Here is a 23,642-nt window from a genome sequence, read left to right as displayed (position 1 = left end):
TTCAAGGTGCACATTGGGTCATTCAGAATAACTTCACACACACCCGCTACTGTGTATTTCTAAGTCTAATTCTGTCACTAAACCCATACCTGTCACCCAGCGCCTAAATACTAGGCCTCAAATTTATATCCTGCTAAATCTCTCGTTAACGCTGTCCTGTTGTGGCTGGGAAAGTTATTTAGTGTCCGTCAAAGCACATTTTTTGTTCTGGGTTGAAATACAATTCCCAATTTAGCAATTTCATAATTTAGTGGTTTCTGCTATATCAGAGCTATTTGAAATCTATCCCTAAAAGGGTATATAATATTCAAGGTGCACATTGGGTCATTCAGAATAACTTCACACACACCCGCTACTGTGTATTTCTAAGTCTAATTCTGTCACTAAACCCATACCTGTCACCCAGCGCCTAAATACTAGGCCTCAAATTTATATCCTGCTAAATCTCTCGTTAACGCTGTCCTGTTGTGGCTGGGAAAGTTATTTAGTGTCCGTCAAAGCACATTTTTTGTTCTGGGTTGAAATACAATTCCCAATTTAGCAATTTCATAATTTAGTGGTTTCTGCTATATCAGAGCTATTTGAAATCTATCCCTAAAAGGGTATATAATATTCAAGGTGCACATTGGGTCATTCAGAATAACTTCACACACACCCGCTACTGTGTATTTCTAAGTCTAATTCTGTCACTAAACCCATACCTGTCACCCAGCGCCTAAATACTAGGCCTCAAATTTATATCCTGCTAAATCTCTCGTTAACGCTGTCCTGTTGTGGCTGGGAAAGTTATTTAGTGTCCGTCAAAGCACATTTTTTGTTCTGGGTTGAAATACAATTCCCAATTTAGCAATTTCATAATTTAGTGGTTTCTGCTATATCAGAGCTATTTGAAATCTATCCCTAAAAGGGTATATAATATTCAAGGTGCACATTGGGTCATTCAGAATAACTTCACACACACCCGCTACTGTGTATTTCTAAGTCTAATTCTGTCACTAAACCCATACCTGTCACCCAGCGCCTAAATACTAGGCCTCAAATTTATATCCTGCTAAATCTCTCGTTAACGCTGTCCTGTTGTGGCTGGGAAAGTTATTTAGTGTCCGTCAAAGCACATTTTTTGTTCTGGGTTGAAATACAATTCCCAATTTAGCAATTTCATAATTTAGTGGTTTCTGCTATATCAGAGCTATTTGAAATCTATCCCTAAAAGGGTATATAATATTCAAGGTGCACATTGGGTCATTCAGAATAACTTCACACACACACGCTTCTGTGCATTTCCAAGTCTAATTCTGTCACTAAATCCATACCGGTCACCCAGCGCCTAAATACTAGGCCTCAAATTTATATCCCGCTGAATTTGAATACAATACATTGGGCCAAATAATATATTTGTTGTTGTGGTGAACCATAACAATGAGAAAAACATCTAGTAAGGGACGCGGACGTGGACATGGTCGTGGTGGTGTTAGTGGACCCTCTGGTGCTGGGAGAGGACGTGGCCGTTCTGCCACATCCACACGTCCTAGTGTACCAACTACCTCAGGTCCCAGTAGCCGCCAGAATTTACAGCGATATATGGTGGGGCCCAATGCCGTTCTAAGGATGGTAAGGCCTGAGCAGGTACAGGCATTAGTCAATTGGGTGGCCGACAGTGGATCCAGCACGTTCACATTATCTCCCACCCAGTCTTCTGCAGAAAGCGCACAGATGGCGCCTGAAAACCAACCCCATCAGTCTGTCACATCACCCCCATGCATACCAGGGAAACTGTCTCAGCCTCAAGTTATGCAGCAGTCTCTTATGCTGTTTGAAGACTCCGCTGGCAGGGTTTCCCAAGGGCATCCACCTAGCCCTTCCCCAGCGGTGAAAGACATAGAATGCACTGACGCACAACCACTTATGTTTCCTGATGATGAGGACATGGGAATACCACCTCAGCATGTCTCTGATGATGACGAAACACAGGTGCCAACTGCTGCGTCTTTCTGCAGTGTGCAGACTGAACAGGAGGTCAGGGATCAAGACTGGGTGGAAGACGATGCAGGGGACGATGAGGTCCTAGACCCCACATGGAATGAAGGTCGTGCCACTGACTTTCACAGTTCGGAGGAAGAGGCAGTGGTGAGACCGAGCCAACAGCGTAGCAAAAGAGGGAGCACTGGGCAAAAGCAGAACACCCGCCGCCAAGAGACTCCGCCTGCTACTGACCGCCGCCATCTGGGACCGAGCACCCCAAAGGCAGCTTCAAGGAGTTCCCTGGCATGGCACTTCTTCAAACAATGTGCTGACGACAAGACCCGAGTGGTTTGCACGCTGTGCCATCAGAGCCTGAAGCGAGGCATTAACGTTCTGAACCTGAGCACAACCTGCATGACCAGGCACCTGCATGCAAAGCATGAACTGCAGTGGAGTAAACACCTTAAAACCAAGGAAGTCACTCAGGCTCCCCCTGCTACCTCTTCTGCTGCTGCCGCCTCGGCCTATTCTGCTGCTGCCGCCTCGGCCTCTTCCTCCGCCTCTGGAGGAACGTTGGCACCTGCCGCCCAGCAAACAGGGGATGTACCACCAACACCACCACCACCACCTCCGTCACCAAGCGTCTCAACCATGTCACACGCCAGCGTTCAGCTCTCCATCTCACAAACATTTGATAGAAAGCGTAAATTCCCACCTAGCCACCCTCGATCCCTGGCCCTGAATGCCAGCATTTCTAAACTACTGGCCTATGAAATGCTGTCATTTAGGCTGGTGGACACAGACAGCTTCAAACAGCTCATGTCGCTTGCTGTCCCACAGTATGTTGTTCCCAGCCGGCACTACTTCTCCAAGAGAGCCGTGCCTTCCCTGCACAACCAAGTATCCGATAAAATCAAGTGTGCACTGCGCAACGCCATCTGTAGCAAGGTCCACCTAACCACAGATACGTGGACCAGTAAGCACGGCCAGGGACGCTATATCTCCCTAACTGCACACTGGGTAAATGTAGTGGCAGCTGGGCCCCAGGCGGAGAGCTGTTTGGCGCACGTCCTTCCGCCGCCAAGGATCGCAGGGCAACATTCTTTGCCTCCTGTTGCCACCTCCTCCTTCTCGGCTTCCTCCTCCTCTTCTTCCACCTGCTCATCCAGTCAGCCACACACCTTCACCACCAACTTCAGCACAGCCCGGGGTAAACGTCAGCAGGCCATTCTGAAACTCATATGTTTGGGGGACAGGCCCCACACCGCACAGGAGTTGTGGCGGGGTATTGAACAACAGACCGACGAGTGGTTGCTGCCGGTGAGCCTCAAGCCCGGCCTGGTGGTGTGTGATAATGGGCGAAATCTCGTTGCAGCTCTGGGACTAGCCAATTTGACGCACATCCCTTGCTTGGCGCATGTGCTGAATTTGGTGGTGCAGAAGTTCATTCACAACTACCCCGACATGTCAGAGCTGCTGCATAAAGTGCGGGCCGTCTGTTCGCGCTTCCGGCGTTCACATCCTGCTGCTGCTCGCCTGTCTGCGCTACAGCGTAACTTCGGCCTTCCCGCTCACCGCCTCATATGCGACGTGCCCACCAGGTGGAACTCCACCTTGCACATGCTGGACAGACTGTGCGAGCAGCAGCAGGCCATAGTGGAGTTTCAGCTGCAGCACGCACGGGTCAGTCGCACTACAGAACAGCACCACTTCACCACCAATGACTGGGCCTCCATGCGAGACCTGTGTGCCCTGTTGCGCTGTTTCGAGTACTCCACCAACATGGCCAGTGGCGATGACACCGTTATCAGCGTTACAATACCACTTCTATGTCTCCTTGAGAAAACACTTAGGGCGATGATGGAAGAGGAGGTGGCCCAGGAGGAGGAGGAGGAGGAGGAAGAGGGGTCATTTTTAGCACTTTCAGGCCAGTCTCTTCGAAGTGACTCAGAGGGAGGTTTTTGGCAACAGCAGAGGCCAGGTACAAATGTGGCCAGCCAGGGCCCACTACTGGAGGACGAGGAGGACGAGGATGAGGAGGAGGTGGAGGAGGATGAGGATGAAGCATGGTCACAGCGGGGTGGCACCCAACGCAGCTCGGGTCCATCACTGGTGCGTGGCTGGGGGGAAAGGCAGGACGATGACGATACGCCTCCCACAGAGGACAGCTTGTCCTTACCCCTGGGCAGCCTGGCACACATGAGCGACTACATGCTGCAGTGCCTGCGCAACGACAGCAGAGTTGCCCACATTTTAACCTGTGCGGACTACTGGGTTGCCACCCTGCTGGATCCACGCTACAAAGACAATGTGCCCACCTTACTTCCTGCACTGGAGCGTGATAGGAAGATGCGCGAGTACAAGCGCACGTTGGTAGACGCGCTACTGAGAGCATTCCCAAATGTCACAGGGGAACAAGTGGAAGCCCAAGGCCAAGGCAGAGGAGGAGCAAGAGGTCGCCAAGGCAGCTGTGTCACGGCCAGCTCCTCTGAGGGCAGGGTTAGCATGGCAGAGATGTGGAAAACTTTTGTCAACACGCCACAGCTAACTGCACCACCACCTGATACGCAACGTGTTAGCAGGAGGCAACATTTCACTAACATGGTGGAACAGTACGTGTGCACACCAATCCACGTACTGACTGATGGTTCGGCCCCATTCAACTTCTGGGTCTCTAAATTGTCCACGTGGCCAGAGCTAGCCTTTTATGCCTTGGAGGTGCTGGCCTGCCCGGCAGCCAGCGTTTTGTCTGAACGTGTATTCAGCACGGCAGGGGGCGTCATTACAGACAAACGCAGCCGCCTGTCTACAGCCAATGTGGACAAGCTGACGTTCATAAAAATGAACCAGGCATGGATCCCACAGGACCTGTCCGTCCCTTGTCCAGATTAGACATTAACTACCTCCCCATAACCATATATTATTGGACTCCAGGGCACTTCCTCATTCAATCCTATTTTTATTTTCATTTTACCATTATATTGCGAGGCTACCCAAAGTTGAATGAACCTCTCCTCTGCCTGTGTGCTAGGCCTAAATATATGCCAATGGACTGTTGCAGTGGTGGCTGACATGAAGCCTGATTCTCTGCTATGACATGCAGACTAATTCTCTGCTGACATGAAGCCAGATTGTCTGTTACGGGACCTCTCTCCTCTGCCTGGGTGCTGGGCCTAAATTTATGACAATGGACTGTTGCAGTGGTGGCTGACGTGAAGCCTGATTCTCTGCTATGACATGCAGACTGATTCTCTGCTGACATGAAGCCAGATTGTCTGTTACGGGACCTCTCTGCTCTGCCTGTGTGCTAGGCCTAAATATATGCCAATGGACTGTTGCAGTGGTGGGTGACGTGAAGCCTCATTCTCTGCTATGACATGCAGACTGATTCTCTGCTGACATGAAGCCAGATCGTCTGTTACGGGACCTCTCTGCTCTGCCTGTGTGCTAGGCCTAAATATATGCCAATGGACTGTTGCAGTGGTGGGTGACGTGAAGCCTCATTCTCTGCTATGACATGCAGACTGATTCTCTGCTGACATGAAGCCAGATTGTCTGTTACGGGACCTCTCTCCTCTGCCTGTGTGCTAGGCCTAAATATATGCCAATGGACTGTTGCAGTGGTGGCTGACGTGAAGCCTCATTCTCTGCTATGACATGCAGACTAATTCTCTGCTGACATGAAGCCAGATTGTCTGTTACGGGACCTCTCTCCTCTGCCTGGGTGCTGGGCCTAAATTTATGAGAATGGACTGTTGCAGTGGTGGCTGACGTGAAGCCTGATTCTCTGCTATGACATGCAGACTGATTCTCTGCTGACATGAAGCCAGATCCTCTGTTACGGGACCTCTCTCCTCTGCCTGTGTGTGTGCTGGGCCTAAATATATGCCAATGGACTGTTGCAGTGGTGGCTGACGTGAAGCCTCATTCTCTGCTATGACATGCAGACTGATTCTCTGCTGACATGAAGCCAGATTCTCTGTTACGGGACCTCTCTCCTCTGCCTGTGTGTGTGCTGGGCCTAAATATATGCCAATGGACTGTTGCAGTGGTGGCTGACGTGAAGCCTCATTCTCTGCTATGACATGCAGACTAATTCTCTGCTGACATGAAGACAGATTCTCTGTTACGGGACCTCCCTCCTCTGCCTGGGTGCTGGGCCTAAATATATGCCAATGGACTGTTGCAGTGGTGGCTGACGTGAAGCCTCATTCTCTGCTATGACATGCAGACTAATTCTCTGCTGACATGAAGACAGATTCTCTGTTACGGGACCTCCCTCCTCTGCCTGGGTGCTGGGCCTAAATATATGCCAATGGACTGTTGCAGTGGTGGCTGACGTGAAGCCTCATTCTCTGCTATGACATGCAGACTGATTCTCTGCTGACATGAAGACAGATTCTCTGTTACGGGACCTCTCTCCTCTGCCTGTGTGTGTGCTGGGCCTAAATATATGCCAATGGACTGTTGCAGTGGTGGCTGACGTGAAGCCTCATTCTCTGCTATGACATGCAGACTGATTCTCTGCTGACATGAAGCCAGATTCTCTGTTACGGGACCTCTCTCCTCTGCCTGTGTGTGTGCTGGGCCTAAATATATGCCAATGGACTGTTGCAGTGGTGGCTGACGTGAAGCCTCATTCTCTGCTATGACATGCAGACTGATTCTCTGCTGACATGAAGCCAGATTCTCTGTTACGGGACCTCTCTCCTCTGCCTGTGTGTGTGCTGGGCCTAAATATATGCCAATGGACTGTTGCAGTGGTGGCTGACGTGAAGCCTCATTCTCTGCTATGACATGCAGACTAATTCTCTGCTGACATGAAGACAGATTCTCTGTTACGGGACCTCTCTCCTCTGCCTGTGTGTGTGCTGGGCCTAAATATATGCCAATGGACTGTTGCAGTGGTGGCTGACGTGAAGCCTCATTCTCTGCTATGACATGCAGACTGATTCTCTGCTGACATGAAGCCAGATTCTCTGTTACGGGACCTCTCTCCTCTGCCTGTGTGTGTGCTGGGCCTAAATATATGCCAATGGACTGTTGCAGTGGTGGCTGACGTGAAGCCTCATTCTCTGCTATGACATGCAGACTGATTCTCTGCTGACATGAAGCCAGATTCTCTGTTACGGGACCTCTCTCCTCTGCCTGTGTGTGTGCTGGGCCTAAATATATGCCAATGGACTGTTGCAGTGGTGGCTGACGTGAAGCCTCATTCTCTGCTATGACATGCAGACTAATTCTCTGCTGACATGAAGACAGATTCTCTGTTACGGGACCTCCCTCCTCTGCCTGGGTGCTGGGCCTAAATATATGCCAATGGACTGTTGCAGTGGTGGCTGACGTGAAGCCTCATTCTCTGCTATGACATGCAGACTAATTCTCTGCTGACATGAAGACAGATTCTCTGTTACGGGACCTCTCTCCTCTGCCTGGGTGCCGGGGCCTAAATATCTGAGAATGGACTGTTCCAGTGGTGGGTGACGGGAAGCCAGATTCTCTGCTATGGAACCTCTCTCCAATTGATTTTGGTTAATTTTTATTTATTTAATTTTTATTTTAATTCATTTCCCTATCCACATTTGTTTGCAGGGGATTTACCTACATGTTGCTGCCTTTTGCAGCCCTCTAGCTCTTTCCTGGGCTGTTTTACAGCCTTTTTAGTGCCGAAAAGTTCGGGTCCCCATTGACTTCAATGGGGTTCGGGTTCGGGACGAAGTTCGGATCGGGTTCGGATCCCGAACCCGAACATTTCCGGGATGTTCGGCCGAACTTCTCGAACCCGAACATTCAGGTGTTCGCTCAACTCTAGTCTGGACGGATCCGTTCAGGCTACTTTTTTTATTTTTTTTCTACAGACATTTTTATTGTCAAAATGTATAGCAAGTGACAACGACATATTGTGGACGCAGCCACACAAGAGTTCTTCAAACATTTAAACTCGATAATTGGTGGGCGCAGCCACCACTTTGGTAAATTGACAACATTTTTGTTAATGTAGAAAGTCCTATGGCACCCGCTCGGGTGCTGCCAACATAGAACTTAGGGTAACAACAATAAGGAACCATAACAATAATTCAGTAAGTTACCCGAAGGTAAGTCATGAGGGGGGAGGGAGGAGGAAAAGAAAAGAAAAATGAGAGAGATGGTGTTGTTGAGAAACATCCATAGACATATAATTTCCTACATATATTAGGCCAATTCAGGGTATCCCTGGGAAATGCACAAAAGTATATAGAGGAGATTGATTACTGAGGCATAGGAAATTTAGCCAGCCAAGGAGACCAGGAAGTATAGAAAAATTTTAACCTGTTCGTTCTTTGGGCCCATAAATGTTCAAATATGACATTTGTGGATATCCTTTCTGTTAGTTCGTTCACGGAAGGGCTCCTAGATTATTTCCAATGCTTAGCAATCAATAATTTGGCTGTTAATAAAATATGACATACTAAAGGTCTAAATTGGGGGGGGATTGTGTCAATACCTAATGATAAAAGTGCCATAGCTGGGGATAGCAGTAGATTCCGTCCTAGGACATCTTCAATTAATTTATTAACTTCTACCCAGAAGGGGCGGAGTCTAACGCAATCCCAAAAAATATGGATCAAATTACCAGGCTTCACTTGGCACCGCCAACATGTATTTTCAATGTTAGGATAGAATCTGGCAAGTTTGACTGGGGTGAAGTACCACCGTGTTAGGAGTTTTAAATATCCTTCAACCAGGTTAGAGTTTCTTGTGGCTTTGTGTGTAGTTCTAATCGCAATCTGCCATTTAGCCAGGGGAAAAGAGATTTTGAAATCCCTTTCCCAGTTTAGTAAATGTGCTTTCTTAGTAAAGTGGTCATCATTTGTCACGTATTTATATATAACCTTTGTAGGCACCTGCGGAATTCCTTGTGGGCCAAGTACTGTATTGAGCAGAATTATTGGGACATTAACTTCCCTTTTAGGTCCTTTAACTAAAAAGTGGGTTATTCTAATAAACTGGTAGCTATAAGAGTCCGGTATATTATGTGAGGTTTTCAGACATGTAAAGGACTTAATAGTATCTCCCTCATAGAAGTCATTTAATACCCTAATCCCAGCTTTCCGCCACCCGCTCACCGAGATGTCTGGAATATAATATTGCAGAATCTCTACAGGGATCTGCAAGGTTTTCACCGGTAGTTTAGGCTCATCCTTCTGTAGCATTATTTTCCATGTTTGGATAGTGGCTTTCATTGTCGGTGCTGTGGGTAGCGGAAATTTCTTATCCATTGCATGTAATAGCAGAAGTGAACGGAGAGACTTCCCCTTATTAAGATCTATTTCTATCTGTTTCCAGCTTGGATATTGCTCTGTGCTAAGCCAAAGTTTTAGCTGTTTTAAGATAAAGGAGTTGTAATAACCCTGAAGATTAGGGACCCCTAGGCCTCCATGGGACCTGTGGTTATAAAGTATAGAGGCTGCAATTCTATGAGGACCTTTGTTCCATATGAATGAAAGCATTTGAGTCTTAAACTTAGCTATGACTGAAGCAGGGATGGGAATAGGAAGTGTTCTGAACAGATATAGAATTTTTGGTAGAATCATCATTTTATATATTGTTACTCGTCCCAGCCAGGACAATTCTATTTTGGAGTATCTGATCAAGTCGGCTTGAAGAGATTTGTACATTGTATCGTAATTATACTTTACTATTCTAGATAGAGGAAAGCATAATTGGACACCCAAATAGGTTATAGATTGTTCTGCCCATTGGAAAGGGAATTCTTTTCCCAATATCTCTTTCAAGGGTGGAGGGACTCTTATAGCTAGTATTTGGGATTTGGACTTGTTAACCTTATAATACGATACCTCTCCAAATTCTTTAATAATCTGAGAAGCCGCTCTTAAGGAAGGAATGGGATCAGTGATTGAAAGGATGACGTCATCCGCGAACAGTCCTATTTTATGTTGGCGGTTACCGGCTGGGATACCCCTAATCTCGCTTGCCATCCTTATCATTTCTGCAAAGGGCTCCATAACCATTAAAAAAAGGAAAGGCGAAAGGGGGCAACCCTGGCGAGTGCCATTTGTAATTAAAAATGGGGATGATAAGGACCCGTTTACCAATACTCTAGCTGAGGGGGAAGTATAAAGAGCTAAGATCGCATTCTTTATATAACCATTAAACCCAAATTTATCTAGAACTGCTGATGCAAATCCCCAGTGTATCCGGTCGAACGCCTTCTCTGCATCCAGGGTAAGAAGCAGAGAAGGCGACGCCATGGACCCAGCTTTCTGCAATAACCCCAGCATCCTCCTAGTCCCATCTGGGGCCTCTCTGCCCTTCGTAAAGCCTACTTGATCGCTGTGAATTATTATAGGCATAAATTTCATAAGTCTATGAGCGAGTAATTTGGCATAAAGCTTAATATCACAATTAAGAAGCGAGATAGGGCGGAAATTTGCTGGGGGAGTCTGGTGTTTTCCCCGGTTTAGGTATGGTGACAATGGTGGCTTGTAGCATTTCAGATGGAAACTGGTCCCCAAGTAAGACTTCATTAAAGAGTTCCACTAGATGTGGTTGCAAAACAGAGGAGAATATCTGATAGTATTCGTTGGAAAATCCATCCGGACCGGGTGACTTGTTAGCTTTAAGAGATTTAATAATAGTTCCTATTTCGGAAATGGAGACTGGGGAATTTAGTTCCGTTAGTTGTTCAGAGTTTAGAGAGGGCAAATTAATTTTTTGGAGAAAAGCGTCAATGCTTTCTGTGGATGGTTGGTGAGTGGAAGCATCTTTGTTAAGGTTGTATAGCTTCGAATAGTACTGGTTGAATGCTTCTGCTATTTTATTTGGATGAGTGATTTTAGATACCTTGTCTGGGGCTAGTATAAAAGGAATATAAATTTTTTGGGCCAGCGGTTTTACTTTCCTCGCCATTAATCTACTTGGTTTATTGTATGACTTGTAATACGCTAGACGCATAGAGGTTAGCTGTCTGTCATAATCCATCTGGAGGGTAGAGTGAATTTCATGTCTGAGAGACATAAATTTTTTATGTAGTAGTAAGGACGGGTCTGAGCTAAGTTGTCTTTCTAGTCTGGCTTCTTCATCTAGGAGGGATGTCAGTTTAGCTTCCCTTGTTTTTTTGAAGTGAGAGCTTTGTTTAATCAGTTCTCCTCTGATAGTCGCTTTATGAGCTTGCCAGATAGTAAAGTTACTAACATCACTTGTGTTATTGAGGGAGAAATACTCCATCAAAGCTGATTTTGTACGTGCCTGATACGTGGGATGACGGAGAAGAAAAGTATTGTTTCTCCACAATCTTTGTGTGTTTATCGGTAAGATTTGGGAGATAGAACAATAGATGGGCGCATGATCCGACCAAGATGTCTTCCCAATTGAAGAGTTGGAAATCTTAGGCAAAAGAGATCTGTCTAAAAGAAATAGATCAATTCGGGAGAATGATCTATGTCTAGCAGAGTAGAAGCTATATTCCCTAGAATTTGCATTTAAACACCTAAATGTGTCATAAAACTGATTGTCCCGTATCCACCGTTCCAACGAGGGAGCCAATATTCTATTTGAGCTGGAAGAATCAATAGACCCGTTTGGGACAATGTTGAAGTCTCCACATATCATCAAAGCTCCTTTTTGAACCTTGCGAGTTTTTGCCAGGACTTTGTTTAAAAATCTAACTGGGGATTTGTTAGGGGCATAGATATTGACAAGGGTCATTACTACCGGGCCAATCTGGCCTACTAAGATAATATAGCGCCCGCCTTCATCACAAATCACTTTTTCAGTTTGAAATCCCAGTGAGTTTCTTATTGCAATAGCTACTCCTGCCTTCTTTTTAAAAGAATTAGCGAGTAATACTATAGAGAACTCTTTATTAGAGAACTGTGGATGTTTGCCACTCACAAAATGTGTTTCTTGAACACACACTATATCAGTATGAGAGGAGCGAACATCCTTCCAAAGAGAGGATCTTTTGTATGGAGAATTGAGCCCCTTGGCATTAATAGATAGTACCTTAACCGCCATCAAATATAAAAATACCTTGAGGTAGTATACATAGTGTAGATCTTACAACTCTAGCCTGTGTAGGAAATGGAGATAGTATAGCATCACCATCTGCAAAAAGAAAGATAAAAGGACATGGAAAAAGAAAAGGGGAGACAAAATTACCAAGATAATACAGTATTAGGATTAATACGATTTGCATAGTAAACTGGGGTTAAACAATCAGAAATTGTTATGACTGGTCTGGAGGAGGTTAAAGAGAAACCTGGACCAGAGAGATCTGGGGGAAACAGTCCGGCCCTATTCCTCCATCCCTATAATGGAAAACAACATGGTCAGAGGGAACAACGACCGCTCTAGGCCGTATTATGGAACTCAATCTCCCACTGTGGACCAATCTGGAGTAATATGGGCGTTAGGCTTGTTCTTTGCTGTTGTCGGTGAGGTCGGTCCGCCAGCATTCCAGGCCTTAAGTAGTGCTTCACCCTCTTCTGGGTTTTTGATGATATATGTTCTCTCATCTTTGTGGATCAGGAGCTTCATCGGGAATCCCTATTTATATGGAATCTGAAGATCTCTTAGAATTCTGGTAATTGGGGAAAGTTGTTTTCTTGCTTGTAATGTCGCTTGGGACAAATCGGCGAATATTTGGATGTCCTGAAAGGGAGCTGGAAGGTTACGGTTTTTCTTCATATAAGCAACTAAATCTTCTTTTATGCAGTAGAAGTGAAAACGTGCAATAACATCCTTGGGCACAGAGACCGGGAGATGTTTCGGTTTAGGTAGGTGATGAGCTCTATCAATCAGAAGAAGGTTGGGAACTTTATCTGGAAACACAATTTTGAGCATTTCTCCAAGATGTTGTTGTAGATTGGCTGAGCTAATCGAATCAGAGATCCCTCTAAATTTCAAGTTATTGCGTCTATTCCTGTCTTCTAAATTCGCCAGCTTAGCTTTCAGCCCTGACACCTCGTCTTCCAGGGAATAGTGTGCATCGATAAGGTTATTGTGGGAGTTGGTTAATTCCCCCATCTTGCATTCTATATGGTTCACCCTGGAACCCAAGTCGTCTACAGCAGAGGTAATGGTGGAAGCTACCTGCTGGAGCTGCGATGTGAGAGATTGATGGACCGCTGTCATCATCGCTTTCAGTGAACTCTCTGACACTGCCTGATCAGTACATATAAAGCTCTGAAGAGGATCTAGCAATGCGGCCCCTGAGCTTGTAGTTGTGTTTGAGGGTGATGTTTGGGTCCTGCCTGGAGAGGGGGTGCCGCGTTTGTCAGAGCCGGCTGTATTTTCACTCACCGGAAACGCTGGTGTCATGGCGGCCCCTTCGTCCTGCGCAGAGTCATGCCTATATTCTCCGCTTCTGGGATTGCACCTCTGCGGCGAGGGTAAGTGTTCACCCCTTCCCCCTGGGACCTCGTATCCATGTGAGGGACGGGGAGCGCTTCCTCTGTTGGAGTGAGTAGCGGTGCCTTCATTATCTCGGCACTCCGCTGCCGCCGCATGTCGCAATGGCGGGAAGCCGCCCTCCGGCTCCTGAGCGGAGAAGAAGTCAGTCAGCCTTCTGAGACCCGGTCGGGACGATTTTTTTCTGGTCATCATGTCCCTGAGGTGACGGGGAACTCGAGAGGATGTTTTTATCTTCGTTCCGCTTCAGCCACGATGCTTTGAGCCGCGTTGTCAGGGATGGTGGTGAGGAGCTCTAACACTGAGCAGCCATCTCAGACGGCAGCAGGCCACGCCCCACACTTAGAAATGTTTTAAACAATATAATGCAGGCGGATCCGTTTTGAACGGAGCCACCGTCTGCATTATATGAGCGGATCTGTCTCAGACGGATCCGCTCTGAACGCAAGTGTGAAAGTAGCCTAAGAGCGACGCCTGTCATCTGCATGTCATATAGACTCACAGTATTATTTCACTACCAAAGCAGACTCCCTATGTGTGTTACTGCAAGGCAAAGTGTTCTACATCACTATAAAGGCTCTCAACAGCCAGGAAATAGCCTTTTTTTTTACGTAATTTGCCGTGAATATATTCAGATTGAATAGAATTTTTCCCAAACAAAATCGGCGAACCGGCAAATCAAATTTTTGAAAAATTTGCTCATCTCTATTTATAACTATTGTTCAAAGTAGAACAGAGGAGACAATTAATGTTGGAAACCTGAATTATACAAAGCATTTTTCCAGGAGGTATCCCCAATTCAAGAACTCCTCATCAGAGTGGGGAGCCCCTAACAAAGAAAAAGACACCGGTTTTAGGCGCCGGCCTCTACATAACTCCACTTTTAAACGCCAGATACTTTGATGGCGTAGATTAAAACCATTTTATACAACTAAAACAGTTGTAGAAATCGATGAATGAGACGAGCCTGCCGGCCCATTCCTCTTCCCTGCCCACGCCTCCTTTTTAGACCTGGCGTGAGCAGGGAAAAGTCACAGATCTGTGCCAGAAATATGCTTAATATAGACGTATTTCTGGTTAGTAAATTAACCCCTAAATGCCGTGATTCAAGTCAATCTGAGGAAGGGTTGTTTTGATGAGACATTTAAGACATTTTGTTTTTAGATCTATTGAGTTGTATCAACAAGTGATGTCTGGTCAATGTATTGTTAATGTATTGTCAACTAGAGTTCATACGTCATTGCTCTGCATTGTAGCTGGCATTTTGCTTTACCAACAGAAGCTATCTTGAGCTATTAGAGTCAGTGCTGCCATTAAACTGGAAGCGAAACACAACTCTTTGCAGAATTGAACCATAATGTAAATTTACTTAAGGATCCACAGCATAAATCTGAGGCTTACATACAGATTTCTGCCACAAATATGCAGTTTGATATGTCATGGGTCATCACTAGTGTTAAGCGCGAATATTCAAATATCTAATTTTTTTAGCGAATATCGGCACTTCGCTAATTCGCGAATATTTCGAATATAGTGCTATAAATTCAATATTTCGAATATTTTTTTTTTTTTTATTGTTATATTTTTTCTTTTCCCACTTCCCTAAAGTTGATCTTACCTGTCCTTTGGATTTCTGGCTTCCTGGCTGCTCCAGTCAGTGCCCGTTGCCGCTTCTGCCGACTTCCGTGCTCATGGAGCGTCCCCATCACCATTGGAACGTCTCCATATAATAGAATGTACTGTAGGATTTGAGAATTACGTTGAAATCGCAATTCGATTATTTCAAGTTATAATAATCGAATTGCGATTTCAACTTAACACTGCTATATTCCATATTTGTTAATTCTATCCTAATATGGAATATAGCAGTGTTAAGTTGAAATCGCAATTCGATTATTATAACTTGAAATTATCGAATTGCGATTTCAACGTAATTCTCAAATCCGACAGTACAGTCTAGTATATGGAGTCGTTCCCATGGTGATGGGGACGCTCCATGAGCATGGAATATAGCATTACTAAGTTGAAATCGCCATGCGATTCTTTCGAGTTATATTAATCGCATGGCGATTTCAACTTGGACCTGGTTTACTATATGGTTGGCTTCAATGGCTTGGTAGAATTAGCGAATATGACGAATATATTCGTTATATTCCACAAAACAAATATAACGAATGTATTCGTCATATTCCACAAAACGAAGATAACGAAGTATTCTGCATCTTCGTTTTAGCTACCTATTCATCAACTTCGCTAATTCTAGCAATCATATAGGAAAGTTTACTATAGAGACAGCTAAGTTTAATTCGCTATGCGATTATATTACTTTGCTTTTTTTTTATAAATAGAATAATTATAATAATTATCAGGTATTATAATTATTCTATGTATTTAAAAAAAAAAAGCAAATTAATATAATCGCATAGCGAATTAAACTTAGCTGTCTCTAGTCAACTTTCCTATAGGATTGCTAGAATTAGCGAAGTTGACAAATAGGTAGCTAAAACGAAGATGCAGAATACTTCGTTACCTTCGTTTTGTGGAATATAACGAATATATTCGTCATATTCGCTAATTCTACCAAGCCATTGAAGCCAACCATAGTAAACCAGGTCCAAGTTGAAATCGCCATGCGATTAATATAACTCAAAGGAATCGCATGGCGATTTCAACTTAGTAATGCTATATTCCTTGCTCATGGAGCGTCCCCATTACCATGGGAACGACTCCATATACTAGAATGTACTGTCGGATTTTAGAATTACGTTGAAATCGCAATTTGATTATTTCAAGTTATAATAATCGAATTGCGATTTCAACTTAGCACTGCTATATTCCATATTCGTTAATTCTAGCCTAATATGGAATATAGCATTACAAAGTTGAAATCGCCATGCGATTACTTCGAGTTATATTAATCGCATTGCGATATCAACTTGGACCTGGTTTACTATGGTTGGCTTGGTAGAATTAGCAAATATGACGAATATATTCGTTATATTCCACAAAACGAATGTGGCGAATGTATTCGTCATATTCCACAAAACGAAGATAACGAAGTATTCTGCATCTTCGTTTTAGCTACCTATTGGTCAACTTCGCTAATTCTAGCAATCATATAGGAAAGTTTACTATAGAGACAGCTAAGTTTAATTCGCTATGCGATTATATTACTTTGCTTTTTTTTTAAAAATACATAGAATAATTATAATACCTAATAATTATTATAATTATTCTATTTATAAAAAAAAAAGCTAAGTAATATAATCGCATAGCGAATTAAACTTAGCTGTCTCTATAGTAAACTTTCCTATATGATTGCTAGAATTAGTGAAGTTGATGAATAGGTAGCTAAAACGAAGATGCAGAATACTTCGTTATCTTCGTTTTGTGGAATATAACGAATATATTCGTCATATTCGCTAATTCTACCAAGCCATTAAAGCCAACCATATAGTAAACCAGGTCCAAGTTAAAATCGCCATGCGATTAATATAACTCGAAAGAATCGCATGGCGATTTCAACTTAGTAATGCTATATTCCATATTCGTTAATTCTAGCCTAATATGGAATATAGCAGTGCTTAAGTTGTAATCGCAATTCGATTAATTCAAGTTATAATAATCGAATTGCGATTTCAACTTGGACCTGCTATATTCCATATTAGGCTGGAATTAACGAATATGGAATATAGCAGTGCGAAGTTGAAATCGAAAGTCGATTATTATAACTTGAATTAATCGCATTGCTATTACAATAGCAGAGTAGCCTTAAGTTAAAATCGCAATACGCGATTATTTAAATCGCATATTAATCGCGATAACTAGAATAACGACAAATATTCGATTTTGACGAATATAAAACGAATATTCTATCGAATATTCGCGAATTTCGTCGAAATCGAATATGGCACCTGCCGCTCATCACAAAGATTATTCAGTTGGGCTAATCCTCCAGTTTATCCATGTGTAATCTGCAAGAAAAAGTAGATTGCTACTTAGTGTTGTGGATTTTCTTTATACAGTCTAAATAACTATCTGTGTAGATTATATTCATCTGCAGGTGAACTCGGTTACAACATCGCCATTCACATTCATTGGAGTTAGATTGGTATTGAGTTTGAAGCAGCTTGCTACACTGAATCTGCACCAAACTTTTTGTGAAATCTACAATGTATTAATGGAACCTTATAAAATACACCTTTTTATTTTTTCATTACAGCTGTAGCCAGGGAAGGACTGTGAACTTAAAGTGGCCCAACATTGTAGGCAGGTTCAAATTGACAGAAGACAAGCCAATATAAGAGGGACAACAGAAGTAGGTGGGGCAGCAATACCATAATGTTGCACAAAATACCACCCCTGCAGAACCAAATACCAACATGAAGCACAAAATGCTGCCTGAGCATAATTAATTATCACATTGCAGCACATGATACTGCCGCCCTCGCCACAGTATTCAACTGTATCACCATCCTGAGGATGACAATACAATTGAATTCAGGAGGGCACCTGCCGCTGCTGGCCAGGTGCATAAGTACCTAATGCTCCTAGCATTAATACTGAGCGCATCAGTATGTACCTGGCCAGTGAAAATATGGAGGTCACAGGTTGTCCCCCAGGCATCAGTCCATGGAGAAATTTCCATGTGGGAAGTTCTGTTTCATCTCCACCATCACACTAGCCAACCCAGACTCAGGAAGCAACTCTCCTGACATGTGAGCCAACACACAATGAGTAGGATAGTGACACTTACAACAGTATTTGGAATTTTGTACTGAATCCAGGACACTCGGGGGGATTGTCAGTGGTGCTATTTGTTTTCTCCATGTCAAGTTTCGAGGTAGATAGACCAGCATCTGCAGAATTGCAACCTTTTTTTTACATCCTTTACCTCTGAGCCAATTAAATAGAGCATAAAATTGTAGATCAGTTTGGTTCTAGGATGGCCGAAAAACACATGCCACCTTACTATAGGGGACTGTTAAAATTTCTATTGTTAAATATGTTTTTACATTTTACAGTATGTACTGGAGTTGTACTGGTTGTTGTGAGTTTACTCTGCCTGTGTCATCAGATCTGAGCTTTGGAAAATATGGACCCAAGCAGCATAGTTTTGAATGGCCCATATCCTGCCTTAAAATCCCATGTAGCGCAGATGTGTAACACTGCATGAGTGGAGCAAGGGGGTAGGGCTTAACAGTGAAGGGCTTCACTGCTAGGGAGATTGGTGCTGAAGAGAGGCTGAGGTCCCAAAAGAGGCCTGTATAACCAGAAAGCAGCAAGAAAAGATATCTTGAAATGTCAAGTTGTGTATACTGAAGCCACAGTGTAAGGCCTCAGGCACACGGCCGTTGTTTGGGTACGCATCCGAGCTGCCGTTTTGGCGGCTCGGATGTGGACCCATTCACTTCAATGGGGCCGCAAAAGATGCGGACAGCACTCCGTGTGCTTTCTGCATCCATTGCTCCGTTCCGCGGCCCCTCTAAAAAAATATAACATGTCCATTCTTGTTCGTGCTTTGCGGACAAGAATAGGCATTTATATTGATGGCTGCCCGTTCCGTTCCGCAAATTGCGGAAGGCACACGGGCGGCTTCCATTTTTTGCAGATCTGCGGTTTGCGAACCGCAAAAAACGGCACGTGTGCATGTAGCCTAAGTGTGAGAAAGAAGCAACTTCACACCAGCCAGTATTAACCTGTTGTTATGGTTTATTGTAACTATTGTAGTGTGTGTTTCCTTGCCTCCATATCCTACTTGTGGTCAAACTTGGTACTGTAAGCAGGATCAATTATATGGGAGTAAAAGAACAAGAAATCATCATGGCTAACTGGAGAGATAAGGTAAAACTATTTGTCAAAATGGCCAGAGGCCATGTATGGGGAGAACTTCCAAAAGAAAAACACCCTCACAAAGGCACAAAAAGCAAAACACCCTCACAAAGGCACAAATAATTTATTAAGAACAGAGAATGAGACAGCTTCAAGACAGGCCACTGGGCAAAATCATCCAGTAGCTCTCAATTCCTGAAAAGGGTTTGGCTATGTATTGGAGAATTATTTGGGAGAAACCCTGTTTGCTTATTGAAAGTGAGTGAGGATCTTGGGGTTGCCTGACAAACTTTATAACCTTCAATATAGATAATGAGAAGAATACTGCTGTATGAATGGGCCATGTGGTTGGTTGGCAGTGGCTGTAGTCCGTATGGACAGGCCAAAGCATTGTAGACCTCCAGGGAAATGGATTGATAGTGAAGATGGGAAGGAGCCATAGACACCACTCCAACCGACACATCAGGAGACTTACATTGATTCAGGAGTGGCCCTTCAAGTGGAAAGGGAGGATTTTCATTATTACCTACAACCCATGAGTCCATCAGATGGAACAAAAGATGAAGAAGATGGGCCTAAGGATCCATAAGCCACTCAGGTACAGAAGAAACTTGTCAACAAGAGGAAGTGGCTATACGTTACATAATCGGAACTGCTCATTCAAAATTTCCATCTCATTGAACTTAACTGTGATGTTTCATACTGGTTCCAGCAGGAGTGTGGCCTATTATGTCAGACTGGTTATTTCTGGCCTCAGCTGAGGCCAGAGACTACCGATATTGGGAAGCTGATAACCATTGCCGAGGACTGCAATAGAAAAAAAGAGTGGATGTGCTGGGTGACTGAAGAACACATACCACTTTACAATTGGGGGCTGTTAATAATGGTACTGAATGTTAAAGAGAAGCCATATTCTGCCATAGGACCCAGTGTAGGGGCATAGTGGTGCAGGCGTGTGGCACCACCAATATGAATTAAAGGGGGTGGGGGGTAACAGGGTGCTAAAGCCAGAGATACTAGATTGACTGATCCTGCATGTCTAATTGAAAGAAGTGAAGGTGCCAAGAGAGATTTGAGCCTGACATTTTAGAGTTCAGTGAGGAAAGATTAAGAGAGAATCTGTGAAGGATTGTGTTTTTTTTACATAGAAGTCATAGTCATGTGTATTGAGACTTTGAACTAGCAAGCAGTATTACCCTGCTGTAATGCTTGACAGCAACCATTGAAGTGACTCTCTATGGGAATAAAAAAAAAAAAAAAAAAATGTTATTGTAACCCTAAAGGAGAACTCTTTCATATGTTTCTATATTTCCCCAGCCTTCTTCTGAGTATGTATTTAGATTTGTACTTAGTCTTCCCTCACATTCTGTCTGGTGATCACGTAATGATAGTCATCACATAGTCATCCACACATTTTTAGTTTTTGAATTAAATTAGTCTTATTAAATAAAAACAAGTAAATCAAATCCAAGTTAATTAGTGGTTTATTGAAAAACCTGTCTACTTTTTAAAGGCACTGACCTTGACAATGTGCTCAGGGAAGCACAAAGTTGTCAGATGGGAAAACAATGCCATTTAACCCATCTAATACTTGCTTTTGTTCCTTCAATAAATTGAGGAATAACAATTTACTAACAATGGTAAGAAACTAGTTTGGAAACTAAAACGGGTTCATGTCAGTATCAGTAAGAAAATCTTTTTTTTTCTGTAGCTTGCAAAAATAAAAATAAAATGCACTTGATTATATGCCATGCTTGAATGCCATTCATTGTTCTTTACTTTGCTTCACTTGCACTTTTTTACCTTGTGACATTGTTCTCCATGACATCTGCTGAATTTTCTGCTTAATCCAGTTGGTATGGCCTTGGGTGTTTTGTTTGTCTTTAATAGGATCAATAGAGCTATTCAGATGGGATAAGTATCTTGATCAGTTAAACCTTAACAAAGGCTGTACTTGATGGACATATCTGTCTTTTTAAACTTTATCTTCCATACTGTAGTATTTGTTCATCTCATACATCTGTGCTTCTAATTGGCTCTTTCAAGGTCTGCAAGGTCAGAAACATAATTGTACAGTTGCATAATTTTGCACTATTAGTGTTTATCGAGCATCAAAGTGCTCGGGTGTTCGGGTTGAACACCTTGGGATGCTCAGGTGCTCTACCGAGCACCCGAGCACAATGGAAGTCAATGGGAGAATCTGAGCATTAAACCAGGCACCCCCTGCTCTGAAGAGGGGAGGGTGTCTGGTTCATAGGAAAAGGTAAGAAATTGATGGAAACACCACCGAAATGGTTAGGAAACAGCATGGGGAGGATGTCTGGATGCATCTTGGACTTCCAGGTAGCTGCTGGGAACGATGTTGTCCGAGTAGTACGCCACTTTTACAGACTGACAATAATACGCATAAAACCGAAGATAAAATCTATTTTAGAGGAAAAATTGTTAGGAAACATTCTTTCCTGTATATTTACTTGTATATAAAGTGCAAATGCTACCAAAAATGAAAAGAAAGAGGCACTGCGATACAACCTGTATATCACATAATGGAGGGCCTGATTCACATTGTGGAACAATTGTTCAGGTAGTGGGACTCATACACTCATAAAGCCTATGCACTAAGTGAAAGGGCTTCCAAAAATGACAAGGAGCCGACACTCCAGTAGACCCTTCATTACACATAAAGGAGGGCATCATACACCCGTGAAAAATTATGATTGCCTGGTGACCCTCAAAAACATTAGGAGCAATGGCCTGCTGGTGACCATCTAAAACATTACGGGTGAGGGCCTGCTGCTGAGCTGACCATGTAAAACATTAGGGGTGGGGGTCTGCTGCAGAGCTGACTCTCTAAAACATTAGGGACGAGTTCCTACTGCTGATCTGAGCATCGAAAAAAATTATGGTTGAGTGCCTGGTGCTGAGCTGACCATTAAAAATTATGGGTGAGGGCCTGCTGGTGAGCTGAGCGTGTAAAACATCATGTCTGAGGGCCTGCTGGTGAGCTGACCCTCTAAAAGTTAATATGCGAGGGCCTGCAGGTGATATGACCCTCTAAAAGATAGTAAGTGAGGGCCTGTTGGTGAGTTGACCCGCTAAAAGTTAATATGCGAGGGCCTGCAGGTGAGCTGACCCTCTAAAAGATTGTAGGTGAGGGCCTGTTGGTGAGCTGACCCTCTAAAACATTATATGCGAGGGCCTGCAGGTGAGCTAACCTTCTAAAAGAGATTGTAGGTGAGGGCCTGCTGGTGAGCTGACTCTCTAAAATATTATATGCGTGGTCAGACTAATAAGCATGTTGATATGATGGAAGAGGAGGAGGAGGACGACGAGAAAAGGAAGATTGAACCATGTACCCTTTTGTGGTGGACAGGGTGCATGGGAATTCAGTACATTATATAAAACTGATTTAAAGTGCCTTTATGTTCATCCACGTTCCTCTGGTGGAGTAGAGAAGTCAGGGGCAATCCAGGCCTTTTTCGTTTTTATAAGAGTCAACCTGTCAGCATTTTCAGTTGACAGGCGGATGCGCCTATCAATTATTATGCCCCCAGCAGCATTAAATACCCACTCTGACAAAATGCTGGCGGCAGGGCAGGCTAGCACCTTCAAGGCATAGAGCGCTTATGTACTCCTTCACCATCTTCCAAAACTTGTCTCTCCTTGTGACACTAGGCTGCGCATCAGGGTGAGGGTGCTAGCAGGGTGTCATGAAACTGTCCCAGGCCTTGGAGAGTGTTGCCTTGCCTCTGTTGGAACTGCTGTGTGTTCCTCTCGTCTCCCCTCCTTGGTTGCCCAAGGAACTACGTACTCTGCTGCCAGCGTTGTCAGCTGGAAATTTTTGGAGCAATTTTTCCACAAAGACCTTCTGGTATTGCACCATTTTGCTTGTCCTCTCCACCACAGGAATGGGAGATGAGAAGTTCTCTTTGTAGTGGGGGTTGAGAAGAGTAAACAACCAGTAATCCAGAATGCATGAAATGCGTGGGTCGTGGGAAAAGCAGCCTAACATAAAGTCAGCCATGTGTACCAACAGGTAAGACTTCGCTGTCGTCATCAGGAGGATGACTCTCAATCTCCTCATCCTCTTCCTCCTCTTCTGCTCATCCATGCTGAACAAATGGAATAAAACTTCTATGGGTACTACCCTCTGTAGCGGAGGCAACCATCTCCTGCTCCTCCTCCTCATTATCCAATTTGCGCTGAGAAGACATAATTAGGGTGGTATGGCTATCACCCTGTGTAATGTCTTCCCCCATTTCCACCTCTACCACATGCAAAGTGTCGGCTTTAATTGTGAGCAGCGAGCATTTGAGGAGACACAGAAGTAGGATGGTGACGCTGATAATAGCATTATCGCCGCTCATCATCTGTGTTGATTTCTCAAAGTTTCTTAAAACGTCACAGAGGTCAGCCATCCATGCCCACTCCTCGCT

This window comes from Bufo gargarizans, chromosome 5 (assembly GCF_014858855.1).
Source record: "Bufo gargarizans isolate SCDJY-AF-19 chromosome 5, ASM1485885v1, whole genome shotgun sequence".
NCBI lineage: Eukaryota > Metazoa > Chordata > Amphibia > Anura > Bufonidae > Bufo > Bufo gargarizans.
The sequence above is the reverse complement of the archived record's forward strand: the minus strand, read 5'-3'. Positions refer to the sequence as shown.